Raw genomic sequence first — 9,179 nt, forward strand, 5'->3', positions numbered from 1 at the left:
GAGCCCGGCACCCCGTCGGGCTCCGGCGTTTGCTGCCTCTGTCACTGTGCCCCACCGACCACTGCTACAGAGCTGGGTGACCTCCCTTTGGGGACTTCCTGGTGCTCCCAGAGGGTTCCACAGGGCTGCTCTGCCTCTAGGCCAGAGCTTCACCACCCGGCCTTCAAGGCCTGGGATTTGGGTGCATACACTGGCACCCACCGTATGCTGGCACCCACCATATGCTGGCACCCACTCATACATGGCACCCACCATATGCTGGCACCCACTGTACACTAGCACCCACCCGTATGTGGCACCCACCGTATGCTGGCACCCACTGTACACTGACACCCACCATACGTGACACTCACCCGTACGTGGCACCCACTGTATGCTGGCACCCACTGTACACTGGCACCAACCCATACATGGCACCCACCATATGCTGGCACCCACTGTACACTAGCACCCACCCGTATGTGGCACCCACCGTATGCTGGCACCCACTGTACACTGACACCCACCCATACGTGACACTCATCCGTACGTGGCACCCACTGTATGCTGGCACCCACCCGTACGTGACACTCACCCGTACGTGGCACCCACCGTATGCTGGCACCCACTGTACACTGGCACCAACCCATACATGGCACCCACCATATGCTGGCACCCACTGTACACTAGCAACCACCCATACATGGCACCCACCCGTATGTGGCACCCACCGTATGCTGGCACCCGCCCGTACGTGGCACCCACCCATACGTGGCACCCACCCATAGCCTAGGAAGCGATGTATCCGCGGGGGGGACGCAGGCCTCCCTCCCACAAAGGCCTTTACAGCCCTCTTTATGGCCGCGGTGACCTCTGCGGCTCTGAGCAGGGGACACCTCGGGTCGCCCTGACACTAGGAACCTCTGGCCGATCCTGCATGTGGGATGCCACCCGGCGGGGGGTCCTCAGAATGGACCTCTTACTCTTCTCTGGGAGCATGGGAGCTCCTCTCTTCGGTCCCCAAGGACTCTCCCCTGGGGCCCCTTTCACCCACTGGAGACCATCTGGATGGCAACATTCCGGAAAGGCCTGAGCGCTGATGCTGCCCTGGGGATCCCCCGTTAGCTCCACTCTGCAGAGGCCAGCTGGCCCCGACGTGGGCTCCTAACCTCCCTCCTGACGCTGGATAACAATGATCCAGACAGGCCTCCTCCAGGTAAACCAGGGTGTGGGAGGAAGCACAGGCCTTCCCAGACGAAGGGGACCCTGACTCGTACTCTCGCTGTGCCTCTTAACAGATGTGGGGGTTTCTCCCTTACTCATTCTGGGGGTTAATGCCAACAATCAGGGCCACCTGTGGTTAGTCTCCCTCAGGACGGGGACTTCAAGGAACATTCCCAAGCAGCTGCTGAAAGTCTCTGTTTCGGGGAGATTCCCGGTCTTCTCTGGCCTGACACGGACCGCCTCGTTCCACTTGGTGGTGGAAGGACATGGTGTTTACTCATCTGTGCAAGAGGCCGAGCTCTAGAACCAGGAACCCCTTCTCTGCCTCCTGGCTGCACTTTGCCCCTTCTGTCCGTCCCCCCCCCCCACCGGGCTTCTGCACCACCTCGGGTGCAGCACACGTAACTGGCTTCTATACCATCCTTGATGCCTCTGGCACCATTGGCTCCTACCCTCTCCAACAGGGAGCAAGAGGAGCGCCCCCGGACTTAACACTGCTCACTCCAGATTTCCCCACCACAGTCACAGGTAAAAATTGACAATGGGGAACAAAGTGACTTTAAAGAGTGGGCCCAGCTGAAACATATTCAATATCTAAACTAACTTAAGTTCATTGGTTTAAGGTAGACCTGTCTTTAAATATGAAATTTTTGGGATCCCTGGGTGGCGCAGCAGTTTGGCGCCTGCCTTTGGCCCAGGGCGCGATCCTGGAGACCCGGGATCGAATCCCACATCGGGCTCCCAGTGCATGGACCCTGCTTCTCCCTCTGCCTGTGTCTCTGCCTCTCTCTCTCTCTCTGACTATCATAAATAAATAAAAATTAAAAAAAAAATAAAAATGAAATTTTTATTTTATCAAGGTTATCTCTTGCAATTTGTTAGGAAAAAAAGATAACTTGAAATGATGGTTAGTTGTCCGTCTCAAAGTTTTTACAAGTAATTAAGACAGCTTTCAAAGTCTTTGGTGTGCTCGCTTCGGCAGCACATATACTAAAAAAGTCTTTGGTAACTTGAAACTTCTTAAAGTTTTGCTTGGATAATCACCCAGGTCTTTTCCAAATAGGATAGAGTGCTAAAGCATTGATTACTGGACCTTTGACTTCTTATTGAAGAAAAACTAAAGATATTTGTCTGTTGGTAAACATGCTCTGTGCTTAACAAATCCATAAATTTGCCATCTAAAGAGTTTGGTGTAACACTTCACAATTGGTTACTATTTAGTTTTCACTGGAGACTAAGACTTCAAAGATGGAAAAATCTGCTAAATGTAATTAAGACTGATGGAGAATAAGGGAAACAACTCTGTATGTAGAAAGGTTGGAGATATGTAAGAAAGATATAGGAATGGGAATATTATTTTTGTGAAAGGTAAAAGAAGGTAATTTTGTCCTAAATGAGACTGGTTGTTTGAGAAGAAATGGCTTGGGACAAAATCTGCATGCAAAAGGAAGAGGTCTGTGAAGGGAAATCTTTGGATAGGAATTTTAGATGTGGTCAGGATGGACTAAGGTTGAAATGAATGGATTTTAAAAGTACACAGGTATAAGATAAAAAGTCTACTTTCTCTCTGTTCAAAAAAAACAAGTTCTCTTGAATTGTTGATCTGTCCTTGATAAGAAAATGTAAACAGTTGTTTTCTCTTTGCCTGCCCAGACAAACCAGTTTCTATGTTTTGCCTTTATCAGGTCTTTAACATCCCTAATCCTATTTAGGCATTCGCTTTAAAAGTTTCTAAGGTTTTGGGACCCCTGGGTGACTCAGCGGTTCAGCGATTGCTTCTGGCTCAGGTTGTGATCCTGGAGACCTGGGATCGAGTCCTACATGGGGCACCCTGCATGGAGCCTGCTTCTCCCTCTGCCTAGGTCTCTGTCCCCCACCCCCACCCTCGTGTCTCTCATGAATAAATAAATAAAATCTTGAAATAAATAAATAACACTTTCTAAGGTTTTAACAAACTTCCCAAGATTTGAGTTGTAAATGGAGTCTTGACTCATTAGGCCTCTTATTTGGTATGTTAAGTTATTCTGAAAATACTGTTAAGCAAATGATAAGACTTAGGTTACATTTAGGTAAATTCTATAACTATTCTAGAGATGATATGCAATTCCTAAAGTTTTAACATGTTTTCATATAACGTCATCACTTGATATTTTGATCATTGAAATGTTATAAGTCACAAATAACTTGAATTTTTCAATTGCATCATGATTATTAACCATAGCCATTTCTAAGTTTTTGTCATTTGTAATTGTTCTTATTATCTTGCAAAATGAGTTTCATCTTCAAGGAGATTCATAAAAGATCTTTAGGTATTCCATGTCTTTAAAAATCCTAAAACTGGGCAGCCTGGGTGGTTCAGCAGTTTAGCACCACCTTTAGCCCAGGGCGTGATCCTGGAGACCCAGGATTGAGTCCCGCATCGGGCTCCCTGCGTGGAGCCTGCTTCTCCCTCTGCCTGTGTCTCTGCCTCTCTCTCTGTGTGTGTGTCTCTCATGAATAAATAAATAAAATCTTTAAAAAAATAATAAAAATAAATAAAATTCTAAAACTGAAATAGATAAGAATTTCCAGAACTAACTAAAGTTGCATTTAAATTAAACAATAGTAACTAAAAAAAAATAAAAAATAAAAATAAAATAAACAATAGTAACTGGATAGTTTTGTGTCTCTTTGTTTGAACCACTACTGGTTCTGTTTGCTCTCCCAAGTTAAAACTTTCTCTTAAGATATCTGACTTACAGAAATGTGATAGAGTATTCATTTGTAAACAAATTAAAGCATTAACTTTTCTCTCTACTTGAACCCTCTGAAATTTAAGTTATCTCAGTGAGTGCTCTTTCTTCCATGGCAATCATAGTCATTCGCATAAGTTCAAATAAGAGTCTGTTTTTGTAACAGGACACCATTGAAAATATTAGTTATTTTACCAAGGCTTTGACTGGAATGTCATGTTTGGGAGACATGCATAGACTCAGATATGACCAAGCAGCTTTAAGGAACTAAGGTTGACTTTATAAAACCTGGAGCAATAAAGCCACATGGAAATGTTGGCCTGATACCTTGCTTACAGACTGCTCAGCAGCCTCACCACGTGAGTAAAGAATGTCACTTCCTGGCAGGTGCAGGAGCCTCAGAATACTTTGGGGTCCTCATGAAGAGGAATCCGCCCAAATCTACAGGTATTGCAGGCACGTCTGAGGGCAAGTACTTGAATTGGCTTGGCTTCTGCCCTGGAGAAACTATAAAAGGTCAACCTAGAGATTCCTTATAAAAAGTTCCAGCAAAGCAGATTCTAAAAGATAAATATGATCAATCAGTATTCTTGCTGAATTTATGTAAATAATTAGGCCAAGTTGTTAAAACTGGACTTGTTTTGCAGACAGGTCAGTCCTGATGTGGCTACCTCTGATTAAAAATGAGGGTTATTGTAGAGAGAACCTATGTCACAATAACACATCTTTGCGGATGTTTAATTATAGCTCTGATCATTTTAAATGAATGATGTTTGCTTACACTAGACTACTTGAGGTAAACTTCAGAAAAATAGCTTTTCTATTTTTACACAATAGCTCAGGCATAGACAATATTCTTGTTATTTTGTGGGGATAACAGGACCCCATGGGCATATGAATATTTAAACAGTTAACAAGAAAAAAAGAGACTGATTCCCCAACAATTGTATAACCCAGCTAGCACTCTAGCCAATTCTCTGTGGCTGGGATGACAATCAGTTCCCTAAAAGCCAGAACATACCCCACTATAGGGTTAACTATGGACTTATGGAGGTAATGGATGACCCTGCTTTATGATTGGATTGGATGACACATTTAGGGATGTCGGAAATCATAGGACTGTCTTCTTTTTTTTTTTTTTTAATTTTTATTTATTTATGATAGTTACAGAGAGAGAGAGAGAGGGAGGCAGAGACACAGGCAGAGGGAGAAGCAGGCTCCATGCACCAGGAGCCTGATGTGGGATTCGATCCCGGGTCTCCAGGATCGCGCCCTAGGCCAAAGGCAGGCGCCAAACCGCTGCGCCACCCAGGGATCCCCATAGGACTGTCTTCTAATGTGACCCAATGACTATGCCACTCCAATTCGTGGCCTTGGCTTCAATAGGCCACACTGGATAGGCCACTGTACTCTGGGCTTTTTATTTTTGTTTATTTTTTTTTAATTTTATTTATTTATTCATGAGAGACAAAGAGAGAGAAGCAGAGACACAGGCAGAGGGAGAAGCAGGCTCCATGGAGGGAGCCTGACGTGGGACTCAATCCCGGGACCCCGGGGTTATGCCCTGGGCCGAAGGCAGGCGCTAAACCACTGAGCCACCCAGGGATCCCATTCTGGGCTTTTTAAAACAGTGGATGTGTTTTTATGTTTCATTGTTATGACCAACTAGCATCTATCTTTGTTCCCTCTTTGAGACCAGAGGATGTTGTTTGGAACATGGAACCTCTTAAGTACATGGTCAAAACCCTAAATGACACTCAATGTAAAACTTCTCTATTAAATACTAAAGTAGCACAAATGCATGAAGCAGTTTTACAAAATAGAATGACATTAGGTGTTTTAATGGTTGCATGAGGTAAAACTTGTGCTATCATAAAAACAATGCTATGTATACATTCCAGATGACAACAAAAATATTTCTGGGTTTCAGGGATCCCTGGGTGGCTCAGCGGTTTAGCTCCTGCCTTCGGCCCAGGGCGTGATCCCAGAGTCCTGGGATGGAGTCCCACATTGGGCTCCCTGCATGGAGCCTGCTTCTCCCTCTGCCTGTGTCTCTGACTCTCTCTCCCTCTCTCTCTCTCTCTCTCTCTCATGAATAAATAAAAATCTTTTAAAAAATATATTTCTGGGTTTTTATCTAACATAAATACTCAAATTGGTGCTTTCAATGATCTCTCTTTAGTGATTGTTTTAAACTCCTGGAGTAGAGGAAAATTATCAAAGATCAACTGTCAAAGGTCTTCACTTTCTCATTATAATATTAACCTTAATTTTGTTATTTCTGGTGTCTCCATGCCTACTGTGAAGACTCCTTCACTGCCATAACTTCAGCTGACGGATGATCCTTTCTACTCAAGGAGGTTCATGTGTTGTCCTCTTTGAATTCAGCTGCCTTCTCCTTTTTGTAACTCCCCGATATGTTCCTCAACTGACCAATATTGACTCATAGGTAGGAACATCTTTATGCCCCTACTCAGCAGGAAGAAGCTACAGAAGATAAGACCTTCCACCTTCAACAACCTTAAAGACTTAAGGGTCAAAATTGTTCAGAGGAGAAATGATGAGGGAACAGAGGACTAGCTGAGGATCAAGCACATTGACAAGTCCTTGAACCAGGCAGAGGGATCTTCCTCTACAGACTCAACTGCCTCAGTGTTCATGCCTTGCTAAGGGGCAGCAGGCAATCTCAGCCCAACCCCCAGGAGCCTATAAGGCTACTTTAACATTTAAAAATCCCTTTGGAAATGTCCTTTATCTCTAAACCCTCAAGATCCATGTTGGCAATCATCCCCAAGCACATGGCCCACCGATACACACCTGAAGGGGCTCATGACTCAGGTTTGATTAGACGGTAAAAAGTGACCTTTTCCCAACAATAACCAGCTCCCTCTGGGTCCTGGAGACCTTGCTTCCAAAATCCCTTAGAGAGGACTATCCGCAAACCCCTTCCAACTGCCAGGTATAGAATCAGGCACCCCTCACAGGCCGGGGGCTGCAGCCCTTCCTGCCCACGGGTCCTGTCCCTGGGCTTTAATAAAACCACCATTCTGCACCAAAGACGTCTCAAGATTTCTTTCTTGGTCGTTGGCTCCAGACCTTACCAATATTCCAAAACTTCATCAAAAGCAGAAGTTTTGCTATTCGGTGAAGGAGAAGTTGCAGGAAAAAACAAACCAGAAAAGCCACTGACTTAGTGAAAAAGCATCCCAGCCTAGAAGTCAGCAACTGGCCTCAGAGCAGTTACCAGTTGTGATGCAGAAACATGGGCTTAATGGCTCCATGCCTCTTTTTCCCCATTGGCCAAATGGAAATAACACTCCCTTTATTTCCTTCACCAGTGAATGAAAAAGTAGGAAAGTTCTTTAAACCACACAGTTATACAAATATAAGGTGCTGCTAGTTCAGAGCCCAAGCCAAGTGAGTAAATGTGGCCAGAGCAGGAGAAGAAGCCTGGAAACGGTAAAGTTCTAAATTAACTATTGCTTAAGAAAAGGAAACAGTCTTCAACGGCTTTCAATACCCTGATTCCAGGGGAGGGGGGGAATGACTCATTACTGATAATGGCTGAGAATAAAAGGTAATTAATTGCTGTCATTATTAACATTTACTGTAGTGTGGTGTTCAGGCAAGGACAGGTAGACAGATCTGAAACAAATCTGTATCCCTGAAAAGACAACATAGCTGGGGAAACAGAATTTATACTTAAATAAATTAATTTAACAGATAACAAGGATGCAAATGTTGAATACAAGCAAATATAAAAAGCAAACCGGGGTCTGTGATAGCTGAATGTCCAGAACTGAAAAGATCTGTAAGGCTTAGGCGTGTCCACCAGGGCACACCTGTGGTTCTCTAAATCCTGTTCCAAATTATAGGCCTATTTAGATTCTAGTTAATCTTTTGCTTAACTGTTTTCTAATAATCTGTTTTTAATGTAAGAGGACAATTGCTTGAAAACACATTCTCCTCTCTAACTCAGTCACAGATGCAAGAGAGAACTCAGGCTGCTCGGCCCATAAGATGAAAGTCAAAATTTATCACCCCTCTTACCTTAGTTACAGACCAGGATCCTAGGAAGGAAAATAAAAGGGGGCAAGTAGGGGAAGGGCAGGGAGACATTGTAAACCCAAACATGCAAGATGATGCAAACCGGAGGTGGGAGGTTTTTAGTTTTAGTATTTTGTTCCTCACATTCAGAAACATTGATCTGCTTATGTCATGTGTATTTTGTCACAATTAAAAAAAAAAAAAAACATCAATATGCCAACTCAGTAATAGAGGATCCAAAATCATATGCTCTTTCTGGGGTCCTATCTATGTTCCAAATGCTAAGTGGAGCCTCTTAGGGCCAAATATTTTTGATGGCACTTGATGGTAAAACATCCATTTTACGTCACGACTCAGTATATGTGTGTGTGTGTATGTGGATATGTGTGTGTTCACATGAAACAAGTTGCATAAAATAATATTTTTGCTATGTGCGAAACACTGGAATTTTCCATTTAATTTTTAAAATGCTGATTTCAGCCTATTAAATTGATTTCTCAATGGTCTGTGACCTCTGTTTGAAAACCGCAGTCGGAGGCCATCTCCCGTCTCAGAGCACAAGTCTTGTTAGTGAACAGGACAAATGACTTGCTCAAAGTTAAATTTCAACTCCCAAGGTTTCTCCCTGTTACTTTGCCCAATGTTTCAACTTTCTACCACTCTATACTTCAGCAAATATTGATTGAGGTTTTATGAGTTGGGAGGCAGAGTTAGAAAACACAGATAAAGTGTTTTCAAATGCTTTCAAATTCAGGCACACATTCTGGTCAATCACGGCGGAGCTCTGCTGCCGCATAGTAGGTCTTCATGGCAACCCCTGCAGAAGCCAGTCTAGCCGATGTTGAACACTGACCACCCTTCCTATTTGACAAACCGTATCCTTTTCCGTTACCTTGGACTCCTAAGCCTAGGGCGATCACTTTAGGACCAGAATCATAAAATTAAAATGTGGGCCTCTGCACATTGAAACAGGATGCATTCCAGAGAATGGAGGTGGACTGTCAGTTCACATATTTGAGGTTGGTACTATTTTCCATTTTCTTTTGCATTCCTTTTTTTTTTTTCCTTTAAAAATGTACTTGGGAACCTTCAGTTTCCTGTCCTAATACTGCTGACTAAATTATTCCTTGTTTTCCCCCTTTCTTGTACTAAAGGGAAGCTTACACAGGAGAACATAGAACAAGAGCAATATCCAGA

This window comes from Canis lupus, chromosome 33, assembly GCF_003254725.2.
Source record: "Canis lupus dingo isolate Sandy chromosome 33, ASM325472v2, whole genome shotgun sequence".
Lineage (NCBI taxonomy): Eukaryota > Metazoa > Chordata > Mammalia > Carnivora > Canidae > Canis > Canis lupus.